At 38.3% G+C, this 20,676-nt stretch overlaps 1 long non-coding RNA gene across 1 annotated transcript in view; it reads left to right on the top strand.

Moving 5' to 3' along the window:
• Positions 1-604: 604 nt before the first annotated feature.
• Positions 605-20,676, top strand: part of LOC115896894 — a 36,101-nt gene continuing 16,029 nt past the window's right edge. The window contains exons 1-2 of the long non-coding RNA XR_004056811.1: positions 605-922; positions 17,777-17,835. This is a non-coding gene — a long non-coding RNA (uncharacterized LOC115896894). The remainder of the gene's footprint in view (positions 923-17,776; positions 17,836-20,676) is intronic.

The following is a 20,676-nucleotide window of genomic DNA, read 5'->3' as shown; positions in this document are numbered from 1 at the left end:
TTGCTTTTATCATCAGCCTTGGCCAACTGGACACACAGAGGGCTGCTCTCAGGGCCTCAGGTGCCTATGGGGTACAGTCAGACTGGGTGGCCTGGGCCTTGGTCGTGGGCAAGGTGGGCAGGTTGGAGAGGCCCCCGTGTGAGTGTTGCCTGCATTGGCCATACCCCTCTACCTGGTCTCTCCCTCTTCCTCCATGTCCTGTTCTCAACAGGATGGCAGGAACATGTGCAGGCTGGTAACAGATGTCCTAGGGCCATTATTCAGGAGCAAAAAACAAAGGAGAGAATAATTTCACAAACATTTATTCTTACATGGGCAGTCTTGGTGAAAGGATACTGATAGCTAAAAGACAAGGAGTGGGTAACTGAGGAGAACTTTACCTTCAAGTGATGTTTTAAAGAACACTTTGTAAGACCTTCTGCCATGAAATGATACATGTCACTAATCACTGGTTTAATTTGCCAAAAAGTTTCTGGGGAAATAAGCTTGAGGATCAAAGACTAAAATTTGCATACATTTCTAGTATGATTTCATTTGAATTTCCCCTTTCTAACTTAGCTGATATTTTGCTAATGACTTCTGTATTTTCGCTTTTAAACTGTTCTATGAAAATACCTTATGCAGTGCTTTCTTTAAAACCCCATTTGTTGATTTTCACTAAGCTGAAAGCACACTTTATGTCTGGGAGCAACCAAATAACAAATTTGCTCTCCTTTGAAGACTCATCATTTCAGTTAAACATTTTAAAATAATGACAATGGGTCTCGAGTTTCAAAGTTGAGACCCAATTTCTGCACTTGAGGAAATCACTGGTCTAATCAGAGGGCAACAGTGTCATCTGGAAATGCCGGCCCAGGGATGCCATCCAGACGGAGGTCATGAATGCTGGAAGTGGGTCTCGCAGGGTGAGAGGAGTCACCAGGTAAATATGGGTTGGAAGGAGCTGGCAGGCAGAGAAGGGAGCAGGGCCCAGTCAGTCCAGGGCAGCAGGGAAGGGGGAGTCTGGGCAGAAATGTTTCCAGGCAGCTCAGTATTGCTGGCCCGTGCATCCTGAGACTTGCTCGAGTTGCAGGTGAAGCTGGTGACGATCAGGTAGCATGCGGAGCTTTAGCTGGGACAGGGTTAGCCGAGAGCCTGTCATGTAGCTGCTCTCTGGGCACTGGGAAACATAAGTCTGGAGGCTTTGGCTGCAGCTGCAGAAAAAGATGCAGGGGCCTCTGACGATGGAGGCCTCAGTCATCTCAGAGGTGTTTCAGCGGTTACAAGCCTGACTGAGGTCAGAGATGAGGAAGGAGAGGGTCAGAAACAGTGATCCTAAACCAATTTGGTTGAGGCAGAAGATACTAATGGCTGAGGGGAGGAGAGAGGGAGCGTAGACTCTAAAGGGGAAGCTTGTTAGGGATGATCAATTGTATCATCCTACGTGGAAGCTGAGAGCCAGTGCAGAGGGTGAGTTTGGATGTGTGGGAGGCAGCAGTGTATGGCCGAGATGGGGAGTGCTGGTGACCAGGTTGCCCCTCTGCAGTTCTGACCGTCCCTCTTCTATACCTGAGGGAGGAGGGGAAGAAGAGTGAAGTTGAGGCTGGGCACGGTGGCTCAGGTCTGTAATCCCAGCACTTTGGGAGGCCAAGGTGGGCGGATCATCTGAGATCAGGAGTTGGAGACCAACCTGACCAACATGGAGAAACCCCGTCTCTACTAAAAAAAAAAAAAAAAAAAAAAAAATGCCGGGCTTGGTGGTGGGTGCCTGTAATCCCAGCTACTCTGGAGGCTGAGGCAGGAAAATCGCTTGAACCCAGGAGGCGGAGGTTGCAGTGAGCTGAGATTGAGCCATTGCACTCCAGCCTGGCCATCAAGAGTGAAACTCTGTCTCCCCCCAAAAAAAGAAAAAAAGAAAGAAAAAAAAAAAAACTGTGATCAAGCAGCCACATGGGAGGTAGAAAACAATGTGAGAATGGTTTTATGATATAGTAAAATGTGTGGCCTAGGGTAGGCTAGGAGAGCTTGATGGACTTGGTGAAATTTTAAAACAATAGTTGGGGAGAAAAAGGATGGGAAGCTCAGGAGGCAAATCGTATGCCCTCAGTATGTTATCCAGTGCCACACTGACTTCCACAAAAAAAACACGCTCAAGACTAACTTGAAAAGTGCATAGAGGTCAGAAACTCAGCTTTGGGATAAAGCATTTTTTGTAAAGAGTTAAGTGAATAAAAATCAACATCTAAAATACTTCAACTGAAAGAAAAAATAGATTCCCCATCATTAGAGCCAGTGGTTGAAATTCAGACATATGGAAAAATTTAACTTTCAATTCCAGGCTCTAAGCCTAATTCTGAAAGAAAACCCATTAAAGTAATGAAGTAATAAAACAAATGAACAATAAAGCTTGATTTTGTAGAGAATAGAAATGCTTGGAGATACATCATCATTTTCGTGCTTGTGGATTCATACAGACACCAGTATCTTTGCCTGAAAGTTACAAGGCTGTGGTTTGTAGCTGACCTCAGAGTAGGAGTGGGTAGGAATTTACAGGATGTTATTCTTCTAAGAAGAGTTGGGAGCATTTTGGGGGGATGTAGAAACTTAAAACAATCCAGGTGTTAAAGTAGTTAAGGGACTCTTCTGGAAAAATAATTAGTTCTTAAATCTGTTTAATTTGAATATTCAATAGAGCTATCACCAGGAACCAAAGGAAGTGAAAATGAGGGGCAGATATGGTTCCTACCCCTAACGGGCTTATCACAGAATGCCTTGACTTTCACACAAATGCTTTACATCATTTCATTACCTTTACTCTGGCACATTCCAATTAGCTTCCTGGAGAGCAAGTAAATTGCAGCTTTCACAGACTTTTATTCTTTTTAAATTTTGTTTTTGGAGTTGTGGAGACTGTGTGCTGCAAATTTGGCTCTTAATAAAGGACTTTGAAATGTTTTTAATGCCCTGAAATAACTGAATGGGAATCTTAATAGTCTTGTAATTAAAATGAAAAATAGAGAAGTCATGGGTGGACATTTTAGGAGTGTAGTTCTGTTGTTTCTTGTTTGGGAATTTGTGGATACACTAAGTGTAAATTGTAGTTAAAAATGGGGAAGCAACCTTCTACTTTGAGCTAATTTTGTTCTTTTTAATGGTTCTACTTTCAGCTGTCTTCACTTACAGGACAATATCTCAGCTTACCTGGAGCCACGTTTATAAAAAATTATTTTCATGAGTTCAGTTATGTTAGTTATTATCACATGCATTTCCGATGAGCTGTGTATGTGGCATTTTTTGGTTTTCTTAGTTGCTAGACTCTGGGTTTTTAAGATAATTGATTTAACTTTTCAAGGAGCATAAATAAACTGTTAAATGTTCATGTTAATTATGAGCTACATCCTGATTTCAGGTATGGTTTTAAAACACTGTGTATCTTTAAAAAAAGGAAACTTTATAGATGTGCAATGATCTGGCGGGGATTCGTTAAGCAGTTTAATATATTAAGGCCCCTGGTTTCATGCACTGTACGACACTCATAATGGGTGTTGATTATATGCTTGGTAACTAGCGGCTTACAGAAAGCAGGACTATGGGCTTTTTCTATTTTGAATTGAAAATAAACATCATATCTTTTGGGTGTTAACAGAGGCATTTTTGAGTTGAAGGGTATGAAACAATTATTATCTTTATGGTGAGTTATTATTTGCAGATAAGTTAATGGCTTCCTGTGCAAATAATTGTGGAGTCAGCATACCTAAGACTTGAGTTCTCTTTAAAGAAAAAAAAAATGTGTCTATAGATACCTCTTCAGGGTCATTACACAAACTTCAAAGTATTAATGCTTATGAAAAGACCCTTATTTTGAATTTTTCCTGTAAGTAACAGTTTTGCCATAAAATGGCCAGATCATTGTACATAACTCATGACTTTTATTTAAAAAGCTAGTGTGATACATGACACTCACACGCAGCCACACCTTTAGAGAGGGAGAGAGAAACAGCGCTGTGTCTTTTGAGCCATTTTGATGTGGATGAACTCTGGTTTCTCCAGCAGTAGCTGTAGTGGCAATGTGGAATCTAAATGGCTTATTACTGTAATTAATGTGGCTCAGTTGGTTTCCCCCTCTTTTTTTTTTTCTTTTTTTGGTTCACTAGGGTCTTCTTCTTGTCCTTTTCTGTGATCATTCATCCTTCACAATAGTACAGACATGGGCCCTGGACAGGAGAGCAGATTTTCCTGTCCTTGGTTTGTTTATACCCTTGCTTTCATATCAGAGTTTAGATAAAAATCTCTTATTTAATCATTTTTAGTTGGCTTCACATGTTTGGAGTTCTAGGTTGTCCTAATTTTGAAATATTCTCTTTGTTAGAAGTTAGATGCCTCGTGAATAAGAGATGACCCATTGTGCTCTAAATGGATGTATTGTTTTAAAAATCTAAAGTTTGGAAAGGGTGAAATCAAATATTAAAACCTCATTCCTCAAGTATAGTCACTGCTAACAGTTGCTATATTTGTCTTGTCACCAACTTACATCTTTTCTAAAGTTTCTATTGAACCTTGGTCTGAAAAATGATATTAGCATCCTTTATTCATTTCTTCTACCCTATTACTAAGATGACAAACTAGTCCTGGTTTACACAGGACTTTCCCAGTTTTAGCTCTGAAAGTCCCATATGCGGGAACCCCCTTGGTCCCAAGAGGGTCTGTCACCCTACCCATGACCTCCCCATTAGCTAGACTCTGACTATTACAGTGTCACAGTTAATACACTTATTTCTTATTTCTTTAGCCTAACTATGAATATGTTTTTTGTTTTGTCTCTGAGTGGCTTCTGAAAACCTAAAGCCATTATGCAAATATTATTCACTGTGGAGACAAGTAATAGAATTAGATCCATAGAGAAAGAACTCCCATCATGGGTCATGAAATGTCGCCACTTGAAGGAGATTTACCCAGTAGCTTCACTTCTTTTTTTTTTTGAGACGGAGTCTGGCTCTGCTGCCCAAGCTGGAGTGCAGTGGCTGGATCTCAGCTCACTGCAAGCTCCACCTCCCAGGTTTATGCCATTCTCCTGCCTCAGCCTCCTGAGTAGCTGGGACTACAGGCACCCGCCACCACCCCCGGCTAATTTTTTGTTATTTTTAGTAGAGACAGGGTTTCACCGTGTTAGCCAGGATGGTCTCGATCTCCTGACCTCGTGATCCGCCGGTCTCAGCCTCCCAAAGTGCTGGGATTACAGGCTTGAGCCACCGCGCCCGGCCAGCTTCACTTCTTTATAGACATTTCTCTGCTTTGGGGTTATATTTAGCTTTTCCGGAGTTTTTTTTGTTTTTGTTGTTTTCGTATTTCATGTCGTCCTCTTCCTTAGATTCCTTTTTCATTTGGTAGGCTACTCCCTTTGAATAACTTTTGATGTATAATATGCATAGACTGTAGGCACTGTTATTGCATGTTTGAAAATGTCTGATTTTGTTTTCACACTTGATTATTTCAGTCTAGATTCAAAATTATTGTTTCTGAACTTTGAAGGCATTGCACCTCTGATACCTACAATCTAGTGTAGCCAATAAGTCTGATGTTAGACTCACAACATAGTTGATTGTGTGTGTGCATGGGTGTGTGTCTTTTTACCTCTTTGAACCATATAGGACTTTTTGCTTTATCCTTAGTTCTGAAATTTCATCATTATCTTTTTGTCATCAGTTCTTTTATTTTTGAGCTTTATTATCTGAAGTCTTCTCTAGCTTGGGATATTTTCTCCTCACTAATATTAATATATCTTCACCTAGAAATCGAGTAGGTGGATTTTAGACCTCTTGGAACCGATTCTTCCTTTATTATTTTCCTTCTCTTTGTTTTTTGTTGTATGTTCTGGAGATTTTCTTGGCTTAAATTTTCCAGCCTACTGAATGAGGGCTTAGCCATATAAATGCCATTATTTAATCCATTAGATTTATGTTTTGGCACTTATTTGTTTAAAATCTGAGAGCTTTCTCATTCTCGTTATTCTTTCCATGAAAGAAGTGTGAATGTCTATGGATATTGCTCTGGCCCTTAAGAAGGTATTGTTCTTCAAAGATGATCTTCTTGGATTGCTTATAATTTTTATTTTCCAGCATCAGAAGCACATACTGAATTTATTAAATTTTAGGTAGAATGTATTTCTGTTTTCCACCAAGGCCGCAGCTCCAGCTAAGTTAGGTGTCTTATGGCTCCTTGGAACAATTTAGTCTTTCCTACCTCCTGCACTCTCATGTCATTTTTTAATGTGTTTCCTTGCATCTCCCAAGTCTTCTATAAAAGCTAGTCCCATTGCCCTCCTTCCACCTCAAGTACACAGAAGGTTCTGGAATGCCACCCCTCCCCCTCCACTCAGCCAGAAGCTGATTTTCTCCTAACATTCATTGACCCTTGCTTGAACCTTTCTTCTCATTGCCCCTCCCTCTCTTGCCAGGGTCACTCCTGCTAGTGTAGAATTTCTGAAGTGAAGGTAAATAAAGGTGTCAAGAGGACAAGAAAATTCCCAACCATGAGAGGGAGAGGATGGAGAATTCTGGGGGCAGGTAGAACCCCCCTTGCCAGGTACCGCTTGTGTAACAATTGCTGTTCAGTGGTGGGGAGCTTACATTTCTACCTCTTACCTAGAAACTTAATTAGACTGAAACGTAATTTCTCAAATTATTTTATGTACCAAAATTCAGTTCTAAGTCAAAATTAGTGAATAGATGACCAAAATAGAAGCTATTAGAATTCTCTTTATGTAGCAGGGAATGGAATTATATAACCTGGATGCATTCCTGAAATTTCTTTGTGGTTTGGCTTCAGTAAATTACTACTTTACCTACAGCTTTAAAAGTATATTTAGACTTAAGTTTAAAGAGTGAGAACCACATGTGTAAACATCATTGAATACCATTCTTTTAATGAATGGGGAATGTTATTTATATTCTGTTTTCACTTCCTCTGGAAAGCCCATTTCTTTTGGGAAGGCTTTAACTTATATTGTACTCACCTTAGAAAGTGAAAAGAATTCACTTCAGTATATTTTAACCCAGCCACAAAATTTTCACTGTTGCTGCTGGGACCTGCTTGGCCCCAATCTCTGAGTACAGTGTTTTAAAATTGAACTGTCTTAAAATAGCAAGACAATATATATGCCACTAGAATAGAGGATGGGTGTGCTTAAGGGATTCAAATAACCCTTATTAATGCTTTAATTTTTTACAATGCTATGTATTTCTCTAGTTTTCTTTTTTAATTTTTAAGAAATTGACAATGAACATACTCATGGACTACATAATAATGTTCATCATCTCTAACATTTTATCATTTTTTGTGTTGGGAATATTCAATATCCTTTTAGCTATTTGGAACTACATATTATTGTTAATTACAGTCATCTATGGTGATATAGAACACTGGAATTTATTCATCCTGTCTAGCTGTAATTTTATGTCCTTTAACAAATCTCTCCCTATCCTTTTTTTTTTTTATTATTTTGAAAAACAGTTTTGCAGTTAGTATTTCAGTGACAATGAGGCAGACAGGTGGGTGGGAACCGATGACCGAGAGCTTCCTGGGCTGGCCTGAAGAGTCTGGCCTCATTTGCGTAGCAATGGGGACCATTGGAAGGATTGAAGCAAAGAACTCCATATGATCATGCTTATTGTGTAGCTGGCAGGGTGCAAGTAGACTGGGAGGCAGACCAGAGGGGAGGTCTTGTGTAATGCATGTCGGAAAGCAGTGGAGCCATGGACCAGGCAGGAATTATGGTTCCTGTCCAATTCTGAACTTTTGTCCGGTATCAGTGGTGCTGCCATTAGACTAATTTGCTGGTTATTTTATAAAGAGTCCTTTTAGGGCTGGAAGGGACCCTGGAGGTTTTTATGCAACTGTCATTTTGTAAATGGTAAAAGCCTAAGGAAGTGAAATGACGCCTCCAAGTCAGACAGCTCATTAATAGCAGATCTTGGCCTTGGGCCCAAATCTTTTGATTCCAAAACCACTGCTTTCCCTGTAGGGTTACCCATCTGGCCCTACCTGCTGTCTGCAAAGCACATGCCCAGGCCAGCATCCCGCCAGTAGGACCTATCACCTGATTGTTGATGGTGCAGAATGTGATATTGACAGACTTTCTGTTTTTTTCTAGTCAGCTCATGACTGACTCTCCTAAATGACTTAATTATAATTTTCCCAACTCTTCCCAAATGCACAGCCTTGCCCAACTTTTTCAGAAGATGATCTTAACTTCTACTTCTCTGAGCAAATAGAAATCACTTGAGATCACACAGGGCCATGGCCTGCCACCACATCTACCAAGAACCATCATGTTCCTGCCTTTGTCATCACAGCAAGTGTGTCCCCATCTTAATTAACACTGGGTCCTGGGCTCTGGATCCTCGTTCTTCCTGTCTTTTCAGGGATGCTTTGACTTACTCTTCCTTTTTCAGTATTTTCAACCCCTTCCTCTCTAAAAGATCTATCTTGTCACTATTTATATATCATCTGGACTCTCCGACGCAAAACCCTGCTTGGAATACCTACCCCACAATAGCTCTTTCTACTTCCCTCCCCTCAGGCCTTGTGTAAGATACATGGTGTTTCACTCATCGCCCTGAACTGTTTCCACTTTAGCCCTTACAATTTCCCCAAACTGCTCTCACTGACCTCATGCCACTAAATCCAGTGAGCACGTTCTACTTGGTTATTCATTTAACAATTATTTGCAAGCATCTGCCATGTGCTGGGCATCCGGCATGCTGTGGTACACAGAGAAATGGGGTCTCCTGTGGTCTAATGTTGGGGACAGATGTTAAAGAAATACCTATAGTTGCTGAATATTTAGATCAGAAAGTGCAAATCTAACTAATTTTATGGCAGGAGTACTATATGTCAGTTTTTTAGTGGGCACTAAATGTCAGTTTCATAGTGAAAAACTTGTGGCTAGAGAATGCTCTAGCTTATCTGTGCACTTTGAGTGTCCTGCTCTTTCATCTGGGTTTAACTGTACACAGCCAAATGCCCCCACTATTAGAGGCTCTTTTACCTTTTATGTAGTCAAGATATCTTGGCTGAACATGTGCATAAACAGAATCTGAAGAAATATTACTCTGTTCATGGAGTTAGAAACTAGAAACCATATATACCTATATTATAAATAAAATTATTCTAAAATAAACAAATTTAATATAGTCTAAACTGGCAAGATAGATTGAAGAAAACCCTAATGGCTTCTGTGAAGGAAAGCAAAAATATTATGCAGAAGAGATGATCTGTGAGGTTCAGACTCTATGAAAGATTTTTGAAATGGTAAGCATATCCAGTTTTGAACCATTTTAAGATCAACAAAATAACCGTGTAAGCACATGTTAGATATGCTAATGAAGGTTTAGTGAAAGTAAAAGTTTTCTCAAGTCCAGATTGAAAATGGCAAGGTGTTTTTGCATATGTCAGTTGTCTCTCTCTTATTTTCCTCAAGTGCTACATTATTCAATTTTAACAGTTCCCCTCTTTTTAGAAGTAAAAATGGTCCATGTTAGCAAAACCAAAGGTTTCCAGGAAGTACTGGTGGCTGTAGTGCCGTGGAACGTGTGGATGAATAAATCACCGTTTGGTAGTAGCTGTAAAACGTTTTATTGGAAGCCAGCCCTTCGTATTCATGTTTCCTTTTTCCCTCCCCTGAAACTGAAAGCTCATTGAAATGGCCTCAAGATAGATGTTAAGTAAAAACTCTGTGATATATTTGGAAGTTCTCTTTTTTAAAAACCAATATGTCAAAGCCTGTTTAACTTGACTGATGTGGAAAGGAAAAAAAAAAGCAAAAGGAAATTACCCTTCTAAATAGAACATTTTCAAGTGATGTAATACTTTTTTCCATATGTTGCCTGAATAAAGTATATTTTTACAGAAGCCTGGTTAAAAAAATTGTGCTTCACCATTAATTAATGGGCGAATACAGATTCAGGTTTTAAAGTTATCTCCTAAAATATTAGTTTATTAAATAAGTGGCACAAGAAACTTAATATCCTGTGTCCCTTTATCAAATCTGTTTGACATGTGAGACAGTACAACTTTGGAAACCACAGCCATCTGAATTCTGTTCATTTGAGGGAATTTTATTATTTTAATTAACATTCATTTTCACTGCTTGTTAACACATTCTGAATTGCTTGAAGTTATTGACCTAGATTGAAAGAAGCTCTTGAACTCTATAAAAGGTGGTGCTTATAAATTTTTTCTGATTAGAAAATGTTGCTCAGTTTCTGTGGCTTCCTCCATTTTATTACATGTAGAATCTGCCAAAACCTTGCTAACTTTCATAATTGCCTTCCTTTTCCCCGTTTATGCCTGGACTTGAGTATCTCTGGAAAGTCTTGTCTTACCCATAATTTTCCTCCACCAGTATGCTACCAAGACCCAAATTTTAATAGCAAAGTTGTATTTTGTTATGCTTTCAGAAATTTACTGTATAACTACAGCTGCCTTTGGGCATTGTCTTTAATGCTGTGCCAGCCATCCCACTGGCTAAAGGTCCCATGACAGTAAGGACTGAATCTGTCCCAGTCTTGGCTGCATCCTTAGCACCTGCACTGGTATGCTGTTGGTGCTCAAATGTTGGATGTATTCAAGGCATTTTAGGAGTAGCACAGGCTGCTCAAGTAAAAGCATTGATAACTGTATTACAGCACTTGTGATATAGCTGCTATCCAGTTTGTCTCCTGGTATGTATCCCTTCAAGAACCTGATGTCTTAGACAGTGGCTCAGTATTTTTCTATGTAACCCTAGTGTCTATAACAGCACCTGTAATAGTAGCAGTACTTAAGTGATGCTCATTCATTGAAGAAACATTCCCTACTTTTTACATTTTTGCCCAGCATCCCGTCCAACTTTAAAAACTCAAGGAAAATAGTGACAGAATCCCCAGTTCTTTGGCCAGCTTTTCTTTATTAAGAGGCCATCTTTGCTGTAAGTATGAAAAACAGAGACATACCAGGGAATATGAGGAAGAGGTCACCTACTGGAATGCCTCATCTCTAACTAAAAGTATTAGAATTAATTATCCCTTGCCAGGTCACTATGCCAATTTTTAGTCTGTTTAAAAAAAATAGGAAATGGTAAAAATCTAAGGTCTGGACCATCAGAATTTGGTGTTGAGTTCTTGTTGTTTGTCTGCTTTTAGTTTCCTTTTTAAAAGCTCACAGTCAACTTACCATGAAATCTAGCCCAGATTCTGGAAGCATCTGTTATCAGTGTAACACATCTTAATAATGTAGTAAGAACCTCAAATCAATCCTGCCTCATATTGGTGTGTGTCCTGTGGAACCTAGGAATTGATACAAACTGGAAACTGAACTCATCTTAAAAGCTCAACTCATTTCATAGATTGTATTTACATGCAGCATGTGATGCCTGATGAGACAGGCAAATATAATATACCATATCTGGATTGAGTGGGGAGAACCTTTCTTTTGACAAATCTTTCCTAATATATCTGTCAAAGCACCACTGAAAACAATTCAATGGATTAAAAACTGCTTGATGTATGTAGCTTTTCTAAAATGTGAGCTGTGTTTCTTGAAGATACCATACTTCATTCACTTTGCAATTCCTCATGCCTGCATAGTGCCCGGCTCATACCAGGCATTCACTACATAATTGAATCAAATGATGAGTAAAACTCATATATGTACTGGTTAGGAGACTAAGAAATATCAGCTACCAAAAGATTTGTACCTCTCCTGTGTGGTTTCCACTTCCAAATTCTAGGATTTTTCCCCCTAAGTGATTGACACCCACTGTATTTTTTTTTTTCTTTCAAAAGAAGAAATGGCCATTTGCATGTATCATATTAGAAATTAAAATTGACTTGGATTACAGGCATGAGCCACCATGCCCGGCCGACAGTGTTTTTTGTATTCTTCTTATTTTTGCAACTTTTCTTGGTATTTCCAAATATATTCTTTTAAGTTAATAATATCCTTTCTAGAAAAAAAACAGGATACTTTTTAAAAGGTAACTTCTCCAGGAACAACAAAAAGATCCCTAAAAATACATCTAGTGAAAGATACATGAGACCTTTATGTAGAAAATGGAATAATTTTAACTTCATTGGAAGTTATTTTTAAGGATCTAAATAGTGTGGAGAGGTAACATGTTCATAGACAATATCATTATTGTAATGTAAAGATGTTGATTTTCTCATATGTAGATGTAGTGCAACTCCAATCAAATTCAACATGCTTTTGGTGGAACTTAGGTTAATTCTAAAATTTATACAGAACAGAGATTCAAAAGTAGCCAAAATAATTCTGAAGAAGCACGTAGAAGGATTTACCAATGTTACTTATATTGTTACAAAATCATAGTTATTTAGGCAGTGTGATTTTGGCAATAGGGATAAGCAGTTAGACCAATAAAATAGTAGTCTTGAAACAGGCCCACATTTCTATAGAATCCTAATATATAACAGATGTGCATTGCAAATAAGAGGAAAGAATAAATTAGTAAGTGACTCTGGGGTAATTGGTTATCCTTATGGAAAAAATGAAAATGTATCCCTGCCTCACACATATACGTTCATCAATTTCAACTGGATCAAGGACTTACATGTGAAATTACAAAGTGTTTAAAAGAAATATATAAGAATATTTTCATGTCCTTGGGATAGGAAAAGAATTTCTTAAGACAAAAAATCATTAAACCATAGACATATGTAACTGCATTATATTTAAGATCCTCTGTTGAGAGTGAAGATAAATCATAATCCATAACAGACCTGTGGATTTACATATTAAGAATATATGAAGAACTCCAACAAATTCATAAGAGAAAGACAATTCAGCAGAAAATGGGCAAAGTGCATGAACAGGTTTTTCACAGGGAAGGAAACATAAATGCATATGAAGATATGCTCACCAACCTCATTAGTAGTTAGGAAAATGCAAATTTAAACCATAACAATACCATTCCACACCCAGGAGAATAGCTATAGCTATAATTACAATTTTGTAGCATCAAGTGTTGGCCATAATGTAGTGTAGAGCCAGTGGAACTCTTATACACTATGAGCGGATTGTAAATTGGTACAATTCTTGAAAAACTTTAGCATTACCAGTAAAGTTCACCATGTGTGTGGTGAACAGCCTAACACTTTCAATTCAGATAAATACAATGTAGAATCTCCAGCACATGAATACAGAAGAAATGTACAGCATTGCTTTTAGTAGGAAAAAAACCCAAACTGGATACAGTCTACAGGTCCAAACACTAGAACATATAAATATACCACAGATTATTCAATAACATACTATCCGCCCATACAAACAATTGAACTACATGATTGGCAAAATAACACAGGGAAATCTCACACAATAGATTGGGAGAAAGCAAGTCACAATAGTGTATGTACAAGCCTGTTTTACAGTTCAAAAGCACATAAAATTTATCAGAATGGGGTTTCTCCATGTTGGCTTATCCTCGAACCCTATGTGTTTGCAGGATGGCTGCAGCAGCTCTTCCCTCTCTTGTTCTTATCTAATAGTGGGAAAAGTTCTGTTTCCTTCTTCATAAAACCCAAAAATTAGATCTCGGTGGCCCTGATTGGTCTGGTGTGGGCCATGTGCCAATCCATGAACTAATCACAGTAATTAGGGGGATGAAACATGATGAATGGCTTAGCCTAATTAATGTCATTCCGAGCACATGGGCTGGGAGTAGAGCAAGGGACAGGAAAATGTTGGTGTGAATGCCAGAAGGAGGGTAGATGGATGTCAGGCTTCAAAACCAACAGATGATGTTATTCCACCCACTTCATAGAAGCCAGTTTGTATTACACAAGCCATTTTTACTTGCTGATTTCTATGAATAAAATGAAACAGCTCAAAGAAGGGCAGGTAGAAGCAAGAAAGGGGTTTTGATGTTGCAGTGGATGTAGAGTCCCAAGTTACCTAGCTGGCATTCTCAGATTGGAATGGACAGATGTGACATGGCTCTTCAGGATGGCAGGTAGAAGCAACAGCAAGAATCTATTCCAAATAGAGATTATTTTGAGATTTACCTGATCAGATTTTATATCCCCTCAAAAATATTCCCTTTGTTTTTGTGTACTTGACCATCTTTGTTACTGACTTAAATCATATTTTCTGGAAACTCATGGGAGGAACATTGATAGATTTACCCTTTTGGCATTATTACAGTTCGATACTGATCTGAAGTCCTGTCATTTCTGGTAGCCCCTTATATGGATTTCTCCCCTCACTTTGTTTCTTTTACAAAGTTCATGTGTTTTACTCAAGAAACAACACATTTTGTGCTTATGAACAAATTTATTGGACTCGTATATATCAAACAATTGACATTTTCCGGAAAATGTTTATGCTTTGGGTCTTTGCATAGTCAGTATCATTTTTAGAAGTGTTATTATCAGACATGACTTTAAATCAATCTTGTTTAAGCCACACCTAACTCAGACCATTAAAAGCCACTTTACTTAGTCACATAGAATAACAATGGCCTTTTATTTTGTCCTGCATATAAAAAGGAAGGTTGGTCTTTTTCGTGGGTAATTGTTGTTAACATTCATTCTGGAATAACTAGAATTGATCCACAGTTATTGTCAGGGACACACAGCTTTGAGTCTGTTGTCTAAAATTAAAGGTAAGCTTATTTTAGACGCTGTAGTTAAAAGGACATGGTGATACGTTGGTCTCCTTTTTACAAAATCAACCCTGACATTTTATTTATTTTTATACTCAAACTCACATGAGTTGTGTTTTGCCCATATAACTTATTTTAAACATCACCTTGCTTATAGTGTGGACTTTAAGTTTAGAATTGTTCTTTGGCCAAAAGCAATAAAATGTGACCTTTTTTACTGTGATTCAGTGAAGTGCAGTCAGCATTTTCTCTTCACAAATATAACACTGATGGCTATTTTTAACACTTCCCCAACCTTCAGAAGTGTAATGAAGTTTTGTTTTGACGTGAAATTCTATTTGGATTTAATGTCCTGAGTATAATATATTAGTGGATTTTGCACTTAAGGCCAGATAATCAAATATTCTTAATTTTTTTTTAAATCCTATTTTGAATTTATAGAACAGCCTCTGAGGTTCTCAAGTATTCGCCTATAAACATTGCTGATTGTAAAAGCCCTCTTGCTGTTCTCATATTCCTATAATAACCAAAATTATAAATTCATTGGTTTACCTCATATTGAATTTCCTGACTAGACGATGCTGTTTTCTTTTTTAAAAAAATACATTTGCATTTTCATCATTTCTCACGAGGGAATCATTGTCTAAAGATTACTTTAAATGTCTTCTATATAGATTCTTTAAGCATTATTTTTCTGAATATGATCTATTCTCAGACTGTCTTCATTTTCATTTGTTTATGACTCATCATTTCTGCCACTGGATTAAAAACCAGTGCTTTTTAAATAGCTTGTTTTAAATGATCTTAACCTTTACTATTTCTAATAGTTTTTAAAAAGATATTTATTTTGTGGTATCTTTCTAGGTATTCAACCTCGTCACCTGCTGATGGAGGTAATTTGGCAGTTCATTTTCTTTCACTGTTGCCCAGTGAACATCTTTTATTCCTGACTTTTAATAAAAATGTCTGTTGATTTCAGGTCTTCTTAAAAATCATGGCAAACTATCCTATTTCTGCATGCACTGAGAGATGACCGTATGTAGATGCTGAGTTTACCCCATGCCATTTTGGCATCTTTGAAGATAAGAGTAGGTGTTGATCTTCTGTGACCTATTGATAGGGCGTAATGGATCTATTTATATAATATTTATAGAATAAACCTTATCTATGTAGATGTGTTGTATACTAGAAATTGAGTTTTCTGAGCACTTAATTTAGGGCTCTTACATCTTACCTAAGTCAAACATGCCTCTTTTCTCTCTTTGTACCTTATCAGATTTGTGCTGGCTTTATCAAATTGGGGAGCCTCATTTTTCCTCTATCTTGAAAGCTTTTCATATCGTTTGGGAATTATCTAATCCTTGAGGTAAACCATATATATTAGTTGTTTAGCCTTTGTATTTTTGGTTCAGTGTTGATAATTAAATATCACCTTATAAAACTGTTTCCAATGAAATGTTTGAATTTCTTCACAGGATATTTTTATATAGTATTCATGATTTTTTTCATCCTTTCCATTTCTGTGATATAGTCCTCTAATAATTCTAGTTTTGTGTTGGATTTTTAAGACCAAATTTGTCAGAAATCTGCCCATGAAGTATTTCGTTCTGCAATGAACCATCTACTGGGTTTTAAATATTTAAATCACAGAATCCTGCTTTTGTTTTTATTTCTGTCTTGCCTATATCATATTTATTTCAGACTTAACTGAGCTTAAATATTTAATTTCTTTATTCCCTTCAATGAAAAAGTACTCATGTTACAAATGAAACTGCATTGTTTTTACTCCTCGTATGCAGAATAAAATTAGCTAATTTTCATTATCCCCACCCATTTCCACATTTTTGATGATTTGAGCTAGGGTTTCAGACCTAGGTGGAGCTAATTATAGTAAAGCTTTTTATTAAGTTTTTATTTTTTTTCAAAAATTTTGGAAGCCAGCACTCTAGTTGGGCTGTTTTTATAATAATAGCACATTCTGTGCCTGCCTTTAATGTTCCCCACCAGTGCTATTGTGTAGCTACCGTTTCACTCTGAAGTTTTTCCTTTGATTCATCCCTCAGTCAACTGGAATATATTCGAGTAACTTTTTTTCATGAAGATACCCAGCTGAGAAATTTCTAGGCACTTTTTTTTTTTTTTTTAATTTTAAAACTCTGCAAATGTTGAAATGTCTGTGGTTCTTTCTTTTTAAAAACAGTGACCGGGCTGGGCACAGTGGCTTATGCCTGTAATCCCAGCACTTTGGGAGGCCGAGGCGGGCAGATCACCTAAGGTCAGGAGTTCAAGACCTGCCTGGCCAACATGGTGAAACCCTGACGCTACTAAAAATACAAAAAATTAGCTGTGTGTGGTGGCATACACTTGCAGTTCCAGCTACTTGGGAGGCTGAGGCAGAAGAATTGCTTGAACCTGGGAGGTGGAGGTTGCAGTGTGCCAGGGTTGTACCATTGCACTCCAGAATAGGTGACAAGAGCAAAACTTTGTCTCCAAAAAAAAAAAGAAAAAAAAGAAAAACCAAAACAGTGACCAGAAAAACTGCAGCCGCAAATTTCACCAGATGTAAGCCTCACCCCAATGAGCTCGACCCCTCAACTCTCTTGCACTGATGGAAAGTGAGAACTCAGGGAAGAGTGGCTATGGCCTTAGGCAGTTGTTGGAGGACTTGTGTTTTGGAGCTAGGGATGCTGCGGTGGACAAGGACTGAAATCTGAGCCTCTCCTTCCATTCCCTGCTTCATGGCCTCGAGTTTTCTCTCTTCTTTGTTGGGGGAAATTCTTCCTGGCTTCTGGCAAGTCACTGAACTCCTTTGTTTACAGAGCTGTTGTACGTTCACGTCTCCTTTTGAATTATCAGAGTATTTCAAGGGAAAGGAAAAAATCAAGGATGATAGGACATCAGTAACTTTCTAATACCACATCCTGTGAATCTTTTCATTTTTGAATTAAATGTTTATGATTATTGCTATAGGTCCAGTAGCATGATATGGCCTTTTCCTGGGAAAATCCTGGCCTTTGGGCATCTAGTCTTCCTTTTAAACCACTTAAAATTAGCCCTGATAGCTCATCCATGTTCCATTAAAAGAATTCTGAAAAAATAATATTTAGGTAAACAGCAATTTATTTTTTGTTTTTACTGCAGGTGAAGACTGATGAGAAGAGTCTGTGGGTGAAGACATTGAAAAGGTTTCAACTATACGAGTGAGCTCTTTTCATTTTTTTGCCACTTCAGTATGAAACATATGTTAAAAGCTTAACGTATTCATAATTTCAGTTTGTTGGGTATTTTTGTGTAAGTGTGCTCTGTAAGTCACATTTTTCGATTTTCAAGTATAGCAGTCCCCCTTATCTGTGGGGGATATATTCCAAGCACCCCGTGGATGCCTGAAACCATGGATAGTATTGACTCTATATGAACTGTTTTCCCTACACATGCATATCTATAATAAGATTTAATGTCTACATTAGGCACAGTAAAAGATTAGCAACAATGAATAATAAGTTAGAACAATTATAACAACACACTGTCATAAAAGTTATGTGAATATGGTTTCTCTGTCTCTCAAAATACTGTAATACTTTCAGACCACAGTTGACTGCAGGAAACTGAAACTGCAGAAAGTGAAATGACCTATTAGAGAAGCTACTGTAGTCATTTTTTTCTTTTTTTGAGACAGGGTCTTGCTTTGTCACCCAGGCTGGCTGGAGTGCAGTGGTGCGATCTCACCTCACTGCAACCTCCTCTCAATTTGAAATGATTCTCCTGCCTCACTCTCTGTAGTAGTTGGGATAACAGGCACACACCACCATGCGTGGCTCATTTTTGTATTTTTAGTAGAGATGGGGTTTCACCATGTTGGCCAGGCTGGTCATGAACTCCTGACCTCAAGTGAGCCACCACCTCGGCCACCTAAAGTGCTGGGATTACAGGTGAGAGCCACCACGCCCAGCCCTGTAGTCTTTTTTAAAACAGAAAAATCTATTCCCAAATAGTCTTTAGACTGGGCACAGTGGCTCACACCTCTAATCCCAGCACTTTGGGAGGCCAAGGTGGGCAGATCACCTGAGGTCAGGAGTTTGAGACCAGCCTGGCCAACATGGTGAAACCCCATCTCTACTAGAAATATAAAAATTAACTGGGCATGGTGGCACGTGCCTGTAATCCCAGCTACTCAGGAGGCTGAGGCAGGAGAATCACTTGAAGCAGGGCAGCAGAGGTTGCAGTGAGCAGAGATTGCACCACTGCACTCCAGCCTAGGGGATAGAGCGAGACTCTCTCAAAACAAAACAAGTCTTTATTTTATATAGAATAATGACAAATATTGTTACCAAAGGATAAAACATTAAAGGAAATGTGTACTACAGATTAACATACACAAAGACTCAAAATGGAATCAGTGTAATCGCTCAGGACCCATTTCAGAGTCATTTCTTCCCACTGGCCTTCTGGTGTTATTGAATTCGTCTTTAGGTAACATTTTAAATCCTTTTCATTGGTAGAAAAGTTCTGTGCTTTTTTTTTTTTAACTTGTTTTTCTTTAAGATTGAAAATCTCATTTTAATTTGGTGGTAGTTGTTCTTGAAAAACCACAGTGACACTAAAAGGGAAAGGAAGGAAGAAGAGATATGCCTTTCTGTTAGGTCCAGGCAATTATTTTACTCTGTTTCTTTCCTAAGTACTTTAATTTATCAGGCTCTGGCCACATTATCAACTATTTGTCAAGGCCTGCAATGGTAAACTACTGCTACTCAATCATACATCAAATGCTTTCTAGAGTGTTAGGAATAGATGAAGAAATTTAGTCTGGTAAGCACAGTGGTATCACTTTTTACTGATAAAGAAGTTTATATTTTCAGCCGGGTGCAGTGGCTCATGCCTGTAATCCCAGCACTTTGGGAGGCAGAGCGGGGTGGATCACGAGGTCAGGAGTTTGAGACCAGCCTGGCCAACATAGTGAAACCCCTTTGCTATTAAAAATACAAAATTAGCCAGGCGTGGTGGCTCATGCCTGTAATCCCCGCTACTTGGGAGGCTGAGGCAGGAGAATCCCTTGAACCCAGGAGGCAGAGGTTGCAGTGAGCCGAGATTGCACCATTGCACTCCAGCCTGGGCAACGAGAGTGAAACTCTGTCTCAAAAAAAAAAAGAAAAAGAAAAAGAAAAGTTTATACTTTCAGTTTTATACCAGGTCTTTTTTTTTTTTTTTTTTTAACCAAGCAATAATGTAAAACAATTAAAAGCTTAAGTGCAACAATGGGTTAGAGACTTGCCTTTAACTCACAAAATAATATTGCTTTATTGGAGACATAAATATTTAAAACACTGAACTGTTCTCGAAGTACTCAAAGTTATTACAAAGACAAATAGTATTTTAATAGAGTCAAGATTACTTTGCTTGTGTCAGAGTTCATCAGTGCTTTGCTAACTGGTAAAACAATGGTTTTCTTACTGCAGATTTTATTACTGGCAAGAAAGTCCCAGAAGTTCTTTTCTTTAACTTATGACTAGAACGCTGAGTAGCTTGAAAATCAATAGGTCCTGGCGTAGAGCTGACTTATTCATTAGTCACAGTGCTCAGGGCCCGTGATACTTTTCAGTGGCCCATGGAATTGTTTTAACTTTATTTTTAAAACAGAAGAAAAAAATGAACATAGTAATAAGGAACATATAATATGGAACCCTAGCTTGGATTATATTTGTCTTTATACCAATGCAGTTGTAAAATTTAATTTAATATTTTTTCGTGGAGGAAGAGGCTTACAAAGGCGAAATTGTCCAAGGCCCACAGAAGTCAACACGGGGCCCCACCTGTGTTATAGGTGAGGCTCACCCCACGTGTGTGTGAGATTCAGTCATTTGGATGCATTAAAAAAAAAAGAGTAAACAGGCCGGGCACAGTGGCTCACGCCTGTAATCCCAGCACTTTGAAAGGCCAAAGCTGGCAGATCGTTTGAGCCTAGGAGTTCAAGACCAGCCTGGGCAATATGGCAACACAGTGAGACCCCATGTCTGCAAAAAATACAAAAATCAGCTGGACGTGGT

The sequence above is a fragment of the Rhinopithecus roxellana genome, chromosome 4 (assembly GCF_007565055.1).
Source record: "Rhinopithecus roxellana isolate Shanxi Qingling chromosome 4, ASM756505v1, whole genome shotgun sequence".
Classification (NCBI taxonomy): domain Eukaryota; kingdom Metazoa; phylum Chordata; class Mammalia; order Primates; family Cercopithecidae; genus Rhinopithecus; species Rhinopithecus roxellana.
The sequence above is the reverse complement of the archived record's forward strand: the minus strand, read 5'-3'. Positions and strand labels throughout refer to the sequence as shown.